The sequence below is a fragment of the Bactrocera dorsalis genome, chromosome 4 (genome assembly GCF_023373825.1).
Source record: "Bactrocera dorsalis isolate Fly_Bdor chromosome 4, ASM2337382v1, whole genome shotgun sequence".
NCBI lineage: Eukaryota > Metazoa > Arthropoda > Insecta > Diptera > Tephritidae > Bactrocera > Bactrocera dorsalis.
The window spans coordinates 6,928,724-6,948,607 of record NC_064306.1 but is presented as its reverse complement, the minus strand read 5'-3'; the positions used below and the strand labels follow the sequence as shown (position 1 = coordinate 6,948,607).

Sequence of the window (19,884 nt, the reverse complement as noted above, 5' to 3'; positions counted from 1 at the left end):
GGTGCGTAAAGTATTTTTCTTTAATACTTTGCAGGTCGTCCGTTTAAGGGTGTGTTTGGTGACTCTGCCTAAATCAGGTGCGAGATTCGATTGAGCACCGAGCTCTGGGCGGGTCCTCCTACCGTTGAGCAATGCTGATTGCGTACACTTAGAGTTGGGTGTGTACCCAAGGGTAATTATTTTCGAGTTGACAGACGGGAGATGGGCGTGTTGGCTGTGATTACTAGAGTGTTACAACGAAAAGTTCGTACTTAGAAGACTCTGAAAACTTCGACGGTCAGGTTTTTTGGAATACTCAGATACTAGGTTTACCTAGAGAAATAGAAGGGCGTCTCGGTTCGAATTGAATGCGCTAATCTAGTATACAAGTACACACAGTGTGAACTCGGAAGTTCTGACTGAAGATAAAAAGTGCATTAGGGGTATAATCCCCCACTGGTTTATCAAACTATAGTTTTTCTGTGGAATACCTCCCGCAGAATTGTGGAGCGAGGTCCGTTTTGTGGGAGCTCAACTAATCTGTGTTTCAAAAATCCCTTATTATATTTATTATATATTGCAACCATATTTATTTGTAGATCCTCAACATTTTTTGTACTAAATGAGCTATATTTTTAGTCGAAAACATGGAAAGTCCTACCAAATTTGGGAAGATCTCTCAAAAGTGCATTTCATATTTTTCTAAAATTTTCTTTTCTGTAAGGCGATGTGCCTAAACAAAATTAGCGACCCGACAAAGAAACTTTTAAAATTTATTTCTCTGGAACTCGCTGGACTCGTCCGACCAGTAGATACTCCATTCGTTTAAACTCGGCCGTATTGCATTGTTAGTCTTCTTTTTTACAAATTCTTCACATTTTATTACGTTTTTATACATTTCCGTGATGATGGCGTACTGACCTCAATAAAACGAAACCTGCGAAAAAACCCAACGAAGCTTTCGAGAACCCTATTTAGGCTTCAGTTAAGTGTTTTAGTATTTTTTTTTGTTGGAAGATGCTGAAAGGACTCCATATTGATATCGCTGCAAGAACCTTGTAACATTTTTCTCTATAAAACTCATGACAATAGTTCATTTGCTTAGGAACCAGCTCATCTTTTAGGAGATGAGCTCTGCGGACAATTTGCGGATGGATTTCGCTATGTTTTTAGCAGAAAATTAGTGGAAGCAAGCAATACTAGAGTCCTAGTGCCATATCTTACAAAACCGTGAGCTCTTAGCTTTACGGCAGACCAACTCACGTAGATCTGACTAGAGTAGAAAGAACAATATTTGTATTTACTTCTCCAGATCCTTCCGAAGTAGAAAAAACAGGTCAACGACCATTGGACTGAAAAGAACTAATTTCATATTACTTAAAGTATATATAAAAGATTCCTAAAGTTCTAAATATTAAGGTACTAGGACTTAGACGATCACTCTGATCTAGTATCAGAGTTTAAGTGTTCGCTAGCTGAAGTAGACATGATTCAATACTAGCCGTTGGGTATAAACGATCTCAGATATTGAAGCTCTCTGGTCAGGCATCAGAGTTCTTTATGTTCGTCCGCTCAAACTCAGCTGAACCAGGCATGACTCAATGCTAGTCGAGCTCAGCTGAGATAGACATAACTCAATAAGTATAAGTAATCCTAAATATTGAGCTTGCGCTACGAAATGTTTCTCGAATGCGTCTTTTGGGTATAGACGGTGGGCTGTATACATCGGAAGCTTCCTAGTATCGCTGATATGAGTCACAGTTGTGGACTAAGAGCAGAAAATTCCATCAAATGTGCAATAACCAGCCGACCAGTGCAGCCTGCTCGAAACCGGAACCCACACACGAATGAGCACAGTTCCCATAATTGTAAAGACCACTTAGTGCAATCAAATCGGTATGCTCGGAATGCACAATCGACTTATTAACACTAATATAAATTTGTAATTTGGCGAATAGTTAGAAATATTTTCTGTAAAGCCGAACCGCAATGGCTTGGAATGGTGGTCAGCAGCAAATATTTGTGTCGGAATATCTTAAAAAGCTTAAGCTAAGCATTTTATCGACATACATTTTTCGATACCATAGATGGCATGGAAAGAAACCAAATCGACTTGTTTACATACACACACTCTTAGATAAGCCGAAAGACAAATACTGCTACAAGCCGCAGTGGTGGTAATTGGACTGTAGTTGCCGGTTGTACGACTGTGCCACAGCCTAACAGAGCTTCCGAACTGGCTCAACGACTGGCGGGGTAAGGCTGTGGAACTGCCGGGCTGCTGCAGTTAACAGCTACAAACGACATCTTGTATGGACCGTTGGTGGCGGCACTTGTGGCGCTTATCCTGGCGCCACCACAAACGACGTGAAAACACAGAAGACGAAGTACGCGAACAGTCAGCTCGCGCAAGAATCACAACCAAGGCGGCGGCAATGGTTGCTACAAGTGGAAAATTAAAGATGCCTCATTTACAACAGTTACACAATGTTGGACGATTGCGCATAAACATGCAGAGGAACGTTACACAACTCTTGCCGCGGACACAAGATGCTGATGACAAGTGGTGGCGACGCCGAAAAGCCCAAACAGCAAGCCAGCGTACCAGCGAGTTAGCGAAAGATGCCGCCGCATGTGTAACCAAACAGCGACATGCAAACGTGCCGCAGACGTCAGCCAAGCAAAGGAAGATAAACGAAGTATGAGTGAGGAGCTGGACCCAGCAAGCGACGGGAGGAACGTGAAAGACTCAGCATAGCGGAGACGTATGAACTGGTCGATAGATATACGGCTAAACGGAAGGACAAACGGGTGGGGTGAGGCACGGATGGAGTGAGGCATGTATGTACGGTTTGACGAAGGCCGGTTGGATGGTGGGATGAAGTAAGGCCAAGTCGCATGCGCAGACGACAATTGTCTGATGAGCTGTGCGGTCAGAGCTTTTGTCTTTGCGCGCATGCAAAGTGAGACAAAGATTTCGCCAGAAGATCGAAGACCGAACTTTAAGGGGATAGCGGAGAAGACGGTCACTCGAAACGTACCCTGCACATAGTGTGTATGGTCAATCGTGGCAATGGTAATGGGGCACAGAGATAGCGGACAGCATGCCGTACGGCGCGGACGTTGAGAACGCCACAATAATTGTGACGATTGCGTTGAACATTCAACAAGTTAGTGTTTTTGTGTTGTGTTGTGCCGCGCATTGTCTACAGGTTGTATGCGCAATGACAAAGGTATGCCGGCAGGCGCCAGCCAGTCATCACCAACAAAGTACCACATCAAATCTGCGAAATGAGGCGCACAAAATTCAAATCGGGACGCGAGCGCGCGCACACACGTTTAAGCGCGAATTGAATGCGTCGAATGTAGCACAGCGCTGCGCCTCGCTGAAACTTGGGGGATAAAGATGCGGCATAAGACAATGACGAGGACGTATGTACGAATTGAAATCAGCGCGCACAGCACGGATAAAGGGCGCCGAAGGCGAAGCAAGCATAGTGGAGACCTGCCAATGACAAGGTTGACATGGGAAGCCAGGCTTTGCCAGGCAAGTAAACTAGTTTGCGGAAAGTGTGACGGCGGTGAAGTAAAGTCTTTTGTTTTACCTGTTTGTTTTCGGCGCTATTTTTTGGTATTGAGCCTGTGATTGTCTGCGCAGACGGCGCTCAAATGACGGAAACTAACCAAGCTAATCAGGTTGCTGATTTGCAAAGGCGCAGAGAGGTCGCAGCATGAGTGGAATTAACGACAAGCTTGTCACGCAAATTGAAGGTGAAAGACGAAAGCGAGTCAGCAAAAAAACGGACAAACTTTAATCTTAGATGTGCGCTAATCAAAGTGACATGGGAAACTCAAGCCCAACAGCTGATGGGCTGTGATGGAAGTTAAGAGAGAAATGGTAGTGGAAAGAAGAAGTGTGATTGAGGTTTGAGACTGCAAAGAATATTGCTGAGAGGCGTTAAGGCTTGGGAGATGCCGAGCTCGGTGGGTTCAAAAGCATATGGAAGTTAAGAGTGAAATGGAAGTGGAAAGAAGAAGTGTGATTGAGGTTCAATTTTGGAAGGAATATGGCTTAGAGGCGCTAAGGCTTGAAAAGTATCGAGCTCGGTGGGTTCAGAGGCATCTGTAGCTCGAGCTTTTATAATGCGGCTTGATCTGTGGTGGAAACAAATTTTTAGTTTATGAGCAGGATCCACTTTTTAGGTCTTTGATGTCGAACATTAGCTATCAAATAGCTCTAAGGCTGGAAAGTATAGAGTTTGATGGGTTCACGGGCGTCAGCAGTCCACAATTTTGCAATGCCGCATGATCTCTGATGGATAAAAGTATTCAGTTTATGAGCTGAATTTGTCTCAAGCTAAGTTTTTCTTGCAAAGTACCGTATGGATCCTATAGGATTGTTACTTTTGTAGATCTGTATATACAGCTATTGGAAGGGACGACCCGCAATTCATAACGGATGCTCCATATTACTCCATAGTTGTCGTATGGGAAAAAGGAGAGCTGAAATTAATGACAGAGTCAACTGTCCTAAGGAGGAGAACTCGAAATACTGCGTCCAGATGTCGAAATTTGGAACTACCGGCTAAATTTTGTATCATGTAATGTCAAATAGATCGTTTTGCTTGGAAATGAAGTTATAGTACCGAAGTCGTACGTCTCGGAAGTCGCTTTAAAACAATTCTCGTAAATATATTGAAAAGAATAAGCTCAAGAGGTCGCGAAACTTAACCAAACTCTTGTTCTCACCTACCAAACTTGGACTTCATGAGCCCAGCCTTCCATCCAAACCTCAATTTCTCCACTACAAGCACTTTAAACTTTCCCTAACTTCAAGCGCGTTACCTCATGCCCTCATACAAGCCCTTTAACACTCCGCAGAGCCCTCACAAGCTACCTCCGGTCCACTCATATCTGTACAGCTGATCTCGCTTAGTGGTGGCAGCTGCTGTTAACCAGCCACTGCTGCCAAAAATGCCACGTTTTCTGAGCTGACCTTTTGAGCTGCCGATTTTGGGGCGATAAGCGCTGACGACCACGAAGCAGACAAGGACACAAGACCGTGTTGGTGGCGACAGTGTCAACGGAGCACATCAAAAAACAAGTGCGCTGACACCCTGTGCACCACAAACAGCCAAGGACAAGTGGGCTGTAGCTGAGCGCCCAAGGCAAGATGAGACTTATGAGCGTTTATGTAAGCGTTTGGTAGGCTGTGGAGCTAGTTGAAGGGCGACCAAAGCTGCTTACTGGTCGGCTTACTATTAGTCGCATAAGTCGTGTCCAACTTTTTCTAAGTTGCCTCTTTCATATCTGCAATGCGCGATAAGCTATGTGGCAACAACGCCGAGACGACACAGACAGCCAACCTTGGCGCAGCGTGAAGTGTGTGGGAGGGCGTGGCAGCGGAGACAGTAGGAGAACCAGTCTCGCGCCACGCTGACAGTGCCACTGATATTGCTGGCCGTTGGTGGCGCGTTGCACGTTGCTTGTTGCCACCGACTGTGGCGTCTCTGGCGGCGGCTGCTCGACATTCATTGGAATTCGTTTTGTGGCAAAGACACGACCACTGGGACAACAGCAGCCAACAGTGACAACAACAAAGGATGGCTGTGGCAGCAACTTGCCAACAAATTGGAATGAACAGGCATTTAAGATGCTTATCAGAAAATGGAAATACAAATGAAATGTAGTAAAACGACGGCCAACAGCAACAACAACAACACAACGCTTAGCGCGTCTCATCGATGGCAATCGAAATGCCAAATAAATAGAGAAAAACAAGGGTACGGCAAAAGCACAAGTGACATTTGTGCGGCAAGCTGGTAAGCCGTTGCATAAACCAGCGGTTGCAAGATGGGTAGCAGCTACCGCCAGTGACAGCAGCGTTTGCAACACATGTCGCGCCGCGTTTGCAATAATTTCTTCATTTCTATTGCAAAAGCGCGCTCCAATAGAAGCCGCGGTGGCAGCCAGCGGACGGAAGAATGCGTGCAAGGAAGCAAATGGTTGGCTGACTCCGTTGCCGGTTGGCCATTTTAGCTGTCACGCTGAGCGCTGCGATTCGTCGTTGTGCGCCGAAAAACAATGCACGAAAGCGACAAGCAACAAAAATATAAAAAACAACAACAAAAACTATAAAAAAGACAAAGAAAGTGGAGTACAACAATAAAATTGCAGAAAATATCGAAGACAATTGCCACAGCAGCGGGTCGCGCGCACGCTTATCGCAAATTGGAAATCAGTTGTTAAAAATAAATAAAATAATAAGCGCATAAGCAGTAGTGGAAAATGTGTGAGATAAACACGAATAGTAAAATGAAATTGTTTATGCCATAAAAAAATGGAATTTTTGATTGCCAAGCATGGCGGAGATGGCGTGATGAGACAGTGTTGCACGCGCGACTAAGTATTGGCTGCCGCAAGAAATGAAGAATTATCCAAACCTCGTGCACAACATCAAACTGGAGGTCTCAGCGGCGCAAAGACGTCATAGAAGCTGGAACGAAGTTGCTCAAAAAAAACATTTCAAGCCAAGCTTAGCTTGTTTTACTATATAAGAGACAAAAGAGAAATCCAGAGAGCTTTAGTAGAGCTTTTTAAAAGCTCGAGACTTGGAAAAGAGATGCCATCTCTTCAAATAAATTATAGAAGAGAAAGCTTCTAAGCGAAGTGCTTAAAGAAACTAACTTCAAGCAGCTTTTGCTACTAAAGAGACCCCACACAACTTTTGTAGAGCTTTTCAAAAACTCGAGAACTCGGAGAAGAGTTTCCAGCTCTTCGAAGCAATTCTAGAAGAGAAGAATTCTAAGCGAAGTGTTTAAAGAAAGTAATTTCAAGCAAAGCTACGAGCATATTACTGCTTCTAATAGAAGTTTAAGTGTTTCTTGTGGCATAGCAGAGCTTCTTCAGCGATTTTTAAAAGCTTAAAGCTTACATAGGTAAAAAACGCTTCTAAGCTGCGTGTGTAACTGCTGTAAACCTCACTTTTGCCAACACATTGAACTTAGCGGGCTTTTGCAAAGCTTTTTGAAAGCCGAAGGGCTCGAAGAAGAAGCGCTTGCGATTATAAAATTTCTTTAAAGTGCTCAATACTCAAGGGAACTTATTTTAAGCATTACTTACTAAGTATTACTATTTCAAACCGAAGTTTAAGTGATTCTTGTGGTGTTAGAGACCTTTTTCAAAGCTTTTTAAAGTCTCAAAACTTATACCAAAACGTAACACTTCATTAATGCAAATCTTACTGCTTTAGGTATCATATTTTGTTAAGAGTGTGACCAAAAAAGCTTTTCTATAGTTTTTTTTTGAGCTTTTTAAAAGCTCTAAGGCTATATATAGAGAGAACACCTTATTCAAACCAAAATAACTGTTTTAAATCTCATTTTTTCATCACTGTGTTCTTAGCAAGCTTTTGTAGAGCTTTTCAATGCAAATCATACTGCTTTAGGTATCATATTTTGTTGTGAGTGTGACCAAAAAAGCTTTTCTATAGTTTTTTTTTGAGCTTTTTAAAAGCTCTAAGGCTATATATAGAAATAACACATATTCAAACCAAAATAACTGTTTTAAATCTCATTTTCATCACCGTAATCTTAGCAAGCTTTTGTAGAGCTTTTCAAAAGCACAAAGCTCATTTATTGAAAAAAACACACTTTTATTTAACAAATCTAACGGTTATTGTTATCATCTTTTGCTATCATTGAGTTCTAAGAAAGCTTTTGTAAAGCTTTTGAAAGTTTCAAGCCTAGGTAGAGCAAAAACACGTATATTAAAGATGTATAATTACTACAAAATTCAGATTTTATTATTGTATTCACATTGAAATCTTTTATGGAGCTTTTGAAAAGCTTTTTGGAACCTCAATGTCGTAAATTATGCTATTTTATTTCCTTGTATTTTTTTTTTTGGTAAATTTTTGGTTTTTAGTATAGAATGAACCGTATTCAAGAAATACAGCAGAGAATAAAGAATAACGGTTTCTAATTTAAAAAAAAAAAAATTTCTTTTTCAAAACTTTTTTTAAATTTTAAAATTAAAAAAATTTTTTCTTTTTCAATTTTTTTTTTAATTTCAAAATTTAATTTTCTTGTACTTTCAAAATTAAAATTTTTTTTTTAATTTCATTATTAATTTTTTTTAATTAAAATTTTTTCTTTTTCAAATTTTTTTTTTAATTTTTTTTTTTAAATTTCAAAATTTGATTTTTTTGTACTTTCAAAATTTAAAATTTTTTTTTAAATCTCATTATTAATTTTTTTTAATTTAAATTTTTTTAAATTTCATTAAATAGAACAGCGAGATACTAGAAGATACTGATTATAATCTTCCAATTTTAATTTTTTAAAATTTTTTTATTTCTTTTGTAATTTTTAAATTTCTTTTTTCGTTTATTTTTTTATTTTAAACTCAAATTTTATAATAGTTTAATTTTTTAGTGTAACAACTAATGATTTTAGCTCGTGTAAGCTCCTACATAAATTGTACTTACAACTTCACAAATTCTCACATCATTAATTAAGTAAAAAACGGTAAATCAATCATACAACAGATTAACGAATCGAACAGGCCAACAGCCGTAGGCAACAAAGTGAGCACTGAATACAGAAATCGATTATAAAAAAATCACCGAAATTGTAATATATTACATTTATGGCATTTCACTAACGAAATTGGTCATTTAACTTGGTCAACAGCACAAAAATATAAAAAATATAAAAAAATATTGAAAAAGTAGGTAAAAACTGTAGTAGAAAGAAGCAAACATAGTACACGCGAACTAATAATATCGAAGAAAAAAAACAAAACAAACAATACAAATGTAAATTTCATAAAAATCTTCGTGGGAATAAAATCCGGTGATTATAAAAACCCAACAACATATCTACATGTGTATTTCCCAACCAAATGCGGGGCACGCAGGCAACCAAGCCACCAAGCTAACAGGCTCGCGGCAAAAGTAAACGATCAGTAGCCGCCAGCAGTCGCCAAGCTGCGCTGCCGCAGAAGAAATCGACTTTTTCAAGGCAGCAAAGGTAAAATGAAAAATAGAAAAAGGTGCAAGCCGCGGGCCGCACTAAGAGACAACTGCAAAACAGTGTGGCCAGCGTTTATTTTTTCATATTTTTTTCGCTGTCCCGGCGATTATGCATATTTTAATTTGTTTGTCAATTTATTATGATTAATAAGTTTATAAGCGCGACTGAGCGACTAACTGCGGCAAGGGATTAAGAGCAGCTACCTGTGCGCTGAGCGCTTACAAGCCGCTTAATTAATCTCATTGGCAACTCTGCGTACGATTTCAACGAGCGACGGCGTAATGATTGCGCTAATCGTACGAGCGCTGGCTGGCCAAAAGTGTCGCAAGGCGCGTAGCTGAGACTAAGGCAGCTGTTGAAAATGATGCTGGTGTAGATGTGGCAGGCACTGATTGCCTAAGTATAGGTGTAAATGATGAGTAAATCAAATGATTGCTGCCAAAAGGTGACTGAGCAGCTTATTAACTGCAAGATTGATGACGGTGCGCCGCAGGGTTGGAGCGAAGCGCAGCAGGTGTGCGTTATAGAGTAGATGTTTGGCTGAAAGACATAAGATGTGGAGTCTAAATATGGCAGACTTTGAGTGGCGAAATCGCAAAGTACCATACAAATAAGTTATGTTTTCCCACAGTGCTTCGAAATCCAAATGAAGACACTAAAAATAGATTTTTGTTGGATTTGGATTGAAGAAGGCACCATATGAATACGACGGCCAAAACTCTCGACAAATTTGCATTTCAACACAGTATCTATAGACATATTATTATTTTTTAGTGGTTTAAAAACTTCTGTTAAAGTTTCTAGGCGTCGTAGTGATATGCTTTATACTCAGAAATAGTATCAAACGGAGGAGAAGTACAGGTGTCTGAAACTTAGCGAACGAAATAGTATAAAAACAGTCTGAAACTTCTAAAAAAAAGTTAAATAATACTTATTAGCATAAAAGCTCGCTCAAAAATAATTATCTATGGTTCGCTGAAACTCCTTGATGTATAAATTCAACCTTAAACAACCCAAATGGAGTACCTAAGCTATGTAATATGAAAACTAGCCTATGATCGCTATATACTATGGAACCTAGTTACGATCGCTGAACATTTATTATGCAACTGCGTTTCGGGTAGTTATCTAACGGTAAATTATGTTTAAAAGCGAGCTTCGGGTTTATCGGTAACTCTTTTATCTTCAAAACAATAATTGTAAAGCTCTTTGGACTAAATTATATGCACATTAGACTATACAGTCTCATCGCTCTAAGGCACAGATTAAAAAGCTACCGAAATAATCAACAAAAGTAAACAATTTAAGCGAGCTTTCACTGAAAAGCTCTTTTAAAATAAAATTATATGATTAAACCTGCAGAAAAAAATACGTAAAGAATGAACCTGCAATAATTTTTCTCGCGCTTGAAGATTCAAGTTATAAAAATGCTGAAATAATTAACAAAATTAAGCGTTTCGTACGAGCTTTCATTGCAAAGCTCAATTAAAAGTTTAACTTCCAGATAAATTTCCACAAACAGTGTCCCTTTAATAATATATGCCGCACTTGAAAACTAAACCTAGAAAACTATTGCAATAAGCAATAAAATTAAGTGATCTAAAGGAGCTTTCACATAAAGCTTTGTTGAAAATCAAATTAGATACTTTAACACGCAGCCACAACATTGGAACTGTTATAATTTTTGCTGCTCTTGTGGACTCCAGTTAGTAAAATGGCTTAATAAGCAACAAAATTAAGCAGTTTTCAGGAGCTTTCATTGCAAAGCTCAATTTAAATAGTAATCCCCAGGAAAATGTGCCACAAACCGTTGGTATTTTATAATGTATGGCGCACTTAAGGACTCCAGCTACACAATTACTCGCATAACCAATAAAATTAAGTGATCTGAAGGAGCTTTCACCATAAAGCTCATTTTAAAATGTAATTAGATACATCAACCTACAAAAAATTTTCCACAAACAGTTGATATTTTATAATTTATGCCGCGCTTGTGGACTTCAGTTAGAAAAATGTCTTAATAAGCAACAAAATTAAGCCGTTTTAACGAGCTTTCATTGCAAAGCTCACTTTAAAGTGTAATTAGATGCATTAACCTGCAGAAAATTAGCCACAAACACTAGAACTTTTATAATTTATGCCGCACTTAAGGACTCCAGCTAGACAAACGCATACATTAACTCAATCACTGCTGTCCTTTAAGGCTTTCAGCTTAAGCTTTTTTTTGTCGCAAAGCACAAAAGCAGTTTCCGCACTTGAAATGCTGCAAGCAAAGCGACTAAAAATGAAATTTGCAATTAAAGAAAAAATATTTTCCAAATACTATTGCGAATGCCATTAATAGCGAAACGAAAAAAATTAACTGGAAAGCCGGAGGTTTGAAAAAATCCAGCCATTTAAGTGAGGAAATTGGCATAAGCAGGAAATTTCAGGGTGCAAAAATGTGCTCAATGGCACTCGAAAGACATTAGCCCACTTGAAGTGAAGCGACGAAGGTAGCCGCCGGCATAACAAGCGAGCGAGCGTGTGAGCGAAAACGGACGAGCAAGCACAAGTGCGTGCAAGAGCGAGTGAGCGAGATAGCGCGCAAACAGCTGATGCACTATACAATCACATTGTTGTGCCGCTAAATTATTGTACTCTTGTATGGGTATGCGCCTCAAGGGCTGTGCTGCTTATGTGGCTGAGGGTCGCTGCAAAGGATAGCGCGCCATTGAGCAGGGTGACTGGCGCAAGGATAATGAAAGTAAGGGTGGATTTCAGGCTACATGAGGAAAGCACGGCGTTTGGAGTATGTGCCAGGCGTTGCGGCGCTGAAAATAAAATTTCTACGGCGTTTAAAATGTGTGTTCGGTTGCGAAAAAAATCTCAAAATTCATGGCATCGCGCGGGTGTGAGTGGCCAACATTTCATTTTTAATTTTGCGCCACACTGTCGCTACATTTGCGCGCTTAAGTGCGCTGTTTGTGTAAGCAATCGAAGTGAGTTCATTCATACACTTGCACTTTATGCGTTGGAAAACCATTCCTCATTTTTTTTTGTTGAACTGCGGCAACACAATTGAAGCGCGCGAAAATTGGATTGTGTTGCAAGGATACTCGTTTCATTATGGCCGAAGTGGATTAAGCCGCATTATTATTTGTGTTTAGCATTTGTAGTGTATTGATTATTGATACTTTTCATAAACAGGATTTCCGGCAATCGGATGCTGGCGACCGTGGAAGGTGGAGGTTGTACAGGTGTTGCAGGAGTTTATGGAGAAAATGCGCGCAGATGTGTGTGAGTGTGGTGCTTTAAAGGATGCGCGTGAACAAAAATGAACGAAAAAAATTGAGAAAAAGTTTTGCGTCGAAAAAATTGGCATAGAAATATAAAAAATTTGAAGTTCGGATGGAGAAAGGAAGTTGAGTTCGGAGTTTATGAACTAAAGGTCTTGAGAACACATATTTTTTGTTAGAAAAACATATTTCAATGCTTCGAAAGCAGTATTGTAAGAGAGAAAGGATTTAGAAGGTTTTGAAGGAAATCGCCGAAATAACCGACTGCGTTTCGGTTAGCTATCTAACGGTAAATTCCGAACTAAAAAGTTTGGAACTGTAAGCTTTTATGAACCGATTTCGTTTCGGTTAGCTATCTAACGGTAAATTCCAAACTAAAGTCGCGTTTATACAGTATTAGCGAAGTAACGGGACTCAGAAACCGTTCTCACGGAAATCGGTGATCGTTTTCAGCGAACTTCGTGCTCACAGAAATCGACCCTGACTCGCAAATACTTCGCTGTGGATCTCATCAGCTCCGTAATGCATTATCTCAATCTGAAACTACCCAAGTAAGGTATAGGCGCTAAATACTATGAGTACAAAGCTTGGATCTCTGAGCTTCTATTAAACGACTGCGTTTCGGATAGCTATCTAACGGTAAATTCCGAACTAAAGTCGTGTTTATGCAGTATTAGCGAAGTGAAGGGATTCAGAAACCGTTTCCAAGTATACCAAGTTCGCACGTTAGCTCTTCTAATCACCGTCGCATATGCAGAAAGCGGTTAGGTTCGTTATCTCGCGGAAAAGTTTAGTGAGCCCGTGATTGAAACTTTTTCATACCGGTGCTTTATAAAAGTTGAACTTGCAAAGAGCCACCAGACTTCGTATATCTTCGTTTCTGAGTTCGTTTCTAGACGAAAATTATTTATTTCTTGTAAGACAAGCTGCCTCGACCCGTCTGCCATGCATTTCGCTGAGTTACACCATTCATTTGAGACTTCGTGCAAGCTCCATGGTTAAAGCTTCAATCACAACAACTCATTTTCTAAACCAGAAACAAGAACAGCAAGCGCATTGACCTTGCAACACCGCAAATTATCGCAACAAAGCGAAGAAAAATGCGCGATAACTACGCAAATACAACACTAACGCCAAGCGACAAGCTGCAATCCTGTGTTGTTGTTGTTATTCGCAGCTCGGCAGACACGCTGATGAGCACGCGAAGTTTACGTCGCAGTTAAGTATAGTGTTGCACTGCTAAATGTCAGCGAACACCCACCGAGTGCACACCAAGTACAAATAGTTGCAACCGCAACTGTGATTATGAAGCGAAAAGAAACAACAAATTATGGCGCAACAACGTGCGAATTGCAAACGAGAAGAAGCAGCAGCAGCGGCAGAACAAGCAATGGGCGTGAAGTGCGCTAAAGTGTGTGAGAAAAGCTGAAATGGCAAAAAGATCTAGCGGCGTTGGGGCGCTGAGTTGGTAATAATTGGTTTGTTGTTGTTGCAAATAGTTGCATTGTTGTTGTTGGAAATGGATAAGTTGTTGGCAATAGATAAGTTGCCAGCTTTAGTTACTTTTTCAAGCGATTTGTAGTTGGTGTGAAATTCCGACAGCTGCCGACAGTCCAAATGCTTGCTCGTCAAAGTGCGAGTGAGATGAGCAGAGCGCGTAGCTGAGGTGAGTGCGAGCGCCAGAGTGGGAGTGAGCGTGGGTGTGGGTGGGTTTTTGGTTGGCTGTGCTTATGCAAATGTGTGTGTGTGTGTATATACATATGTCTGCTTGTGGGAGTGTGAAAAGCGTAATGCAAACACAAATTCGTCGACTCTTTGTTAATAAATAAGTAAATTAGCGAGTACAAAGCAACGAGTAGGTGCGTGCGCAATCGGTGCTAATGTAATGAGCGCGGCGTTGGCAGTGTGAAAGCAAAAACTTCGTTATTTAGTGTTGAGCAAATGAAAATATATAAAATTTACGCAAATGAAAACGAAAATATAAGGATTTTTGTAGGTGAGCATTTCACGGCTACTCGCTGGCAGGAAGTTCCACTCAAATGACCGTCATTGTATTGGGTTGCTAGCAATGAATTGGCATAACTTGAACTTGAAAACAACAAATTAAATGTATATTAATGTTTTAATGGCAAAAAAGCGCGAAAACGATAAGCTGTTGGAAACAAGAAGTCAATGTTGTTCAGCTTTTGAGCTCTAGTAAGCAATATTTTTTTATATATAATTGGCTCTTATAGCTTTACTGGGTATAGGATGGATGCTTACATTCACTTTTCTTTAAATGTTTAGTGTTCATATTATAATTTGAGCACAAATAGGGCGTTTCACAAGTTCAATATCAACTCAAAACACCAGACGGTTTATTTTTTGTTGATATTTTTAAGCAAAAACAACAAAGAACATTAACTTCGCCTGCAGGAAAGGCAAAAAAATGTATACGAAGATCTTTATACTGATTTTTATCGAACAATTTGTATGGCAGCTATACGCTATAGTGATACGATTTGAACAATTTATACGCGATATTAAAGTGCTGCCTTGATTAATCATCTGTGCAAAATTTCGTAGAAATACCACGTCAAATACAAAAGTTTTCCATACGAGGATATTAATTTCATATTTCAGTTGGTATGACAGCCATATGTTATAGTGGCCCGATCTGAATAACTTTTTCGGAGATTATACCGCAGCATTGTGGAATAATTTGTGCCAAATTTCGTAAAGATATCTCATCAAATACAAAAGTTTTCCATACAAGCACTTAAATTTCATTGATAAGCTTGTATGGCAGCTATATGTTATAGTGGCCCGATCGGAACAATTTTTTCATAGATTATACTGCAGCATTATGGAATAATATGTGCCGAATTTCGTAAAGATATTTTCGTCACATTAAAATGTTTTTCATACAAGGACTTTCATTTCATTGATCAGCTTGTATGGCAGCTATATGCTATAGTGGCCCGATCTGAACTATTTTTCTGGAGAATATACTGTTGATTTGCAGAATATCATGTGCCCAATTTCGTAAAGATATCTCATCACATTAAAAAGTTTTTCATACAAGAACTTAAATTTTATTGATCAGCTTGCATGGCAGCTATATGCTATAGTCCTCCGATTGCGGCAGTTCCGGCAAATGAGTTCTGACAATGAGATATTCGTATGGCCTCAAGTTGGCAACTAAGTCTTGCTAAATAATGTAGAATGCATTATTAAACTGCATTAAAGCAGTTATTTTCGGTAGTGCAATGCACTCAACGCTTGCCACAATCAACGCGTCTCTACCAACTTGACTTGATGCAGCCGAACTCATGGCATTTGCATAAGAATATCAGAATTGGTGTCAAGTTACTTGCAAAAAGTGGGAAGGGAAGGCCGAAAAATGCGGCCATAATTGCATATGCAATATTTTTTTAATTTAAAATGAGGAGACCCTGTAGGAAAGATGTGAGTGATGAATAAGTATAACTATGAAAGTTTTGTGGATAGGATTTTGAGCTTAATTTTGTGTGGTTCTGGTATATTTAGTATAAAAGTGAACTTCTCGGAAAAAATTTCTACCAAAAAATTTTGAATGTGCAACTGGGTGGCAAAATATCGATGTTGCAAGTTTGGTTTTATGTTTTTATTATAATTTTTTTAATGGAAAATATAAAATTTTGACTTAACTAATATTTAACAAAAATTTCTAAATCCGTTCTTTGCCATAAATTTCCTACTGGGCTATTCAGCTGAATAAAAATTTCAGCATATTTTATTTTTCGCACACATGCAAGCCAAATAAGGTAATTGCAGTATGCAACCGAAGAAGAATCAAGCCGTTGCATACAGCTAAAACAAAAAAGAAGCTATTTTTGTTGTTGCAGCAGCAATTTGCCGCGTTGCAACACCACTGCAATGCCTATGAATAGCAAAGCAAGCAAAATGCAAAAAATGGCAGCAGAATGTTGAATGCAGGAAGAAGCAAAAATGCAATAAGAATCATGTTGCACGATGGCGATCAGCAATAACAACAACAAGAACCACAACGAAAACAGCAACAGCAACAAGACGTTGGCCATCATAACAGCATGGCCTTAATGCAGTTGAAGCGTTTCTACTTCATTCTTATTTTTCTTTTTGCCTGCTGAGACTGCATGATGAGGTGTGGCATGTGCATGATGAGTGTGTGCGAGAAGGCGCGATAATTAGCGCAATAACAACAAACAAAAGCTAAACAAGTTCATGCTGCACATGTGAGCGAGTGAGTGCTACAGCAGCGTAGCTGTATTGGTGCTGCTATTGTTGTTGCACGTTATGAAGGTGGCAAAACGAGTGCCTCAAGTGGGTGTGTGTGCGCTGTTGAAGATGTAGAGAGCAAAAATAAGTAGCAACGAAGCACGGAAGACGCATTTGAAGAGGCAAAGAAGTTGTTTGCAACAATGCCATACGAGCAGCGAAGTGGCACGTAAGGAAATGCATTTCTACTGTGTGTTGAATAAACGAAATAAACTGCAGTTTGAGGCAAGAAATATGCTTATTTCTTTGTATTGTATGTATGTATGTATGCGTCTGGCGTCGGGAGGCTGGGTTAAGCGGCACAAAATGGTCGCAGTTTGGCTTGGCAGCGGTGTGTGAGGCAAAAAATATAAGATAACATAAGCGAAACGATGAATGAGAACAAAAAAAGGAAAGTTTGGAGCCAAATTAAGATTTGTGCCTGAGAAAAATTGCTTGTGGCAAGTTACGCCAACTTGCAGCAACACTTAAAACATTAATTTATGCTGGCAAATCAAGCAAATTAAGTTTGTTTTCTTAAAAAAATTGCTTGTGGCAAGTTGCGCCAACTTGCAACATCACCTAATATACTAATTTGTGCTACTAAATCAAACTGCGCGGCTTGTGCAGCAGTGTGAAAGTTGAAATTTGCTTAGAAAATGCGAAAACACACCTTTACACCTATACAATCATACATACACAAAGTTGCAACAACTTTTTAATAAATATCACCTGCAACTGGCAGCGCTGATTTGTCGAAAAATACGGAAAGTTTCTTTGTTAAGTAGTATAGTTACGTTGAAAAATGCCACACATACTTATGTATGTACACGCACATACACAGTTAGGAAGTTGGCAATAATGTTGCATTTGCCACCAGCAGTTTTTGTTACGAAACATGGAATAAGTTGCAATCTTAACGCAAATTTTGACTTTTATACGTACAACTTAATGTGGCAGCTGTCATCTAACCAACTTAATAAGTAACTCAACTTGAGAAAATAAATGTTGCAAGTGTTACATAAAATTCAAATTGTGGCAAGAAATGCAAATACTTGGTGTTTTAGAAAATGCTGCAAGTTTGATTTGATTATTTGAGATAAAAGAAAGCTTTTTCTGTCTATTAATGTCACTCAAGAAAGCTTTAAAAGCTTTTGCTTTTTATTTCCTAAGTTATTGGTTTGGGCCCTCAGAGCTTTATAAAAAACCAAATGAAAAAGTTAAACGTAAAATGTAGTAATAGGTAATAATAATTTACGATTTCACATTTCTTTCACATTTCAACAACATAAAATTATAAATTTAACCAAAAAGCTTTAATGCTTTAACTTAATTTTGTTATAAAAGCTTTGAAGATCGACACAAACCATTGTATACACATTTCTATACATAAAATTACACAATAATTATTAAAAAAAAGTTTATTTGCAAAAGCTCCTTGAAAGCTTTTTCTTTAGATACATTTGTATGCATAACTTAGCATTATTTTAACATTTCCACATATAAAATTACATAATAGTCAATAAATAAAGTTTATTTATGAAAGCTCCGTGGCAGCTTTTTCTAAATAAAACTTTCTTTATATCACAAATCATTGTCTAAACATTTCTAAGCAAAAAATTATAAAATAATCTATAAAAAAAAGTTTATTTGCAAAAGCTCCGTGGCAGTTTTTTCTAAAAAAAATTTCAATTCATCACACATCACTATCTAAGTTTCTCTACACCTAAAATTACGCAATAATCAATAAAAAAGTGTTTTTTGCAAAAGCTCCACGGAAGCTTTTTTTGTAATAAGCGTTTACACACCCAAAAATTGTCCCTTAACTTCATAGTAAGTCACACATTAAATTTTTCAATTAGCCAAATGACTTAACACAGATTATAGGCATTTAAAATGACAAACCACGCCCACTTCGGTAAGCTACGTAGCAATTTACGCCTTAATTGCCTGCCGCTAAGTGTGTATAGGTTAGCATAATTACATACTTACACAAGCATAAAGTCAATAATCGTCGACAATTAGTTGGCCAATACATGCCTACATGTTGCAATAACAATGGCCACGCCCCTTTGCAACTCCAGCTAAGCTGACGACGACGACGAACAATTAAAACTTTTAATAACTCAATTTGGCAAAATGGGTGGCCGGAAGATCGAAACGACCGCCTAAGACGGACTGCCAAGCAGCAAAGCAAGTCGGCAGTATAATGCCACATGCAACAACAAGCGCTGTCGTGAGTTTAACGACAATTTGATTTATCGATGACAATTATAAAGCAATTTGGATCAGGCAAATACGCTCACATGTACGACACGCCGGCCGCCCGAAACTTCAACAATTTACAACTTTGTAATCAAAATGGCAACCACAAGTTGCCACAAGCAGTTGCGAGCCTATGTGAGGCATATATAACCAGATACGTGTATGTGTGGCATGCAACTGAAACAAAAGTTATGACAAACTACAGTAATCACTTTGATATGTGCTTTGGTTGGGGTATTTCCCACTACCACATGCTTGCCACAAAACGCATTGCCACACACAAGAGCCTGAGCAACAACAACAACAATAGCTGCGCAGCAATACAAATATGCGCATATTATTTACACTACGTGCAACGTCTGTCAAAGCAACTTGACTGCCAAAGCCTGCACTGCTGTTACGCTTGTTGCACGTTCCTGTGGCTTAGCTAGGTGAAGTTTGTGCGCTTTTTCCTCAAACTAATCGTAAATAGATAAAGCAACTTTAGCCAGCTGCCACTTGCAACATTCAATAATTATTTTATGTATTAAAATATATGCGTGATAGTTGTATGTTGCATGCCACATGCATAGTTAATACACGCAAGCATGTTTAAGCTGGCATACACACATATACAACTACATATAACAACATACATATGTATATGTATATGTATAAGTATATGCATTTGTTTATATTGTTGCATGCATGCCTGTTTGTTGCACATACGGCTGTCAATAATTGCTTTGACAACGTTTCACTTGCAACTCCATGTTGTGTAGCATAATAAGTTAATACGCACAATGTCACAACAAAAACAACAAAAGTATCAAACAACACAGCGCATGTCATGCAACAACAACAACACTGCAAACAACAATAGCAATAATATGTGGCAACATAGTTAGCCAATGACACAATAACTTGTTGTACTGACAAGTTGTGGCATGGCTAAACAATTATGCCAAACAATAATCGACGATTATGTAATTTGAATTGATTTATTTGTGCGTGTTCTTTGAAAGTTTTCATTTTGTTTTTGCTTGTTGCAAAACAAAAACAATTATCTGCTATCGATTGACAAGTGTTTA

General features: G+C 38.8%; 1 protein-coding gene across 4 annotated transcripts in view; it reads right to left on the bottom strand.

The window, feature by feature from the left end:
* LOC105232240 (optomotor-blind protein) overlaps positions 1–19,884 on the bottom strand; it is a 260,277-nt gene that overhangs the window by 65,870 nt on the left and 174,523 nt on the right. The window lies entirely within an intron of this gene.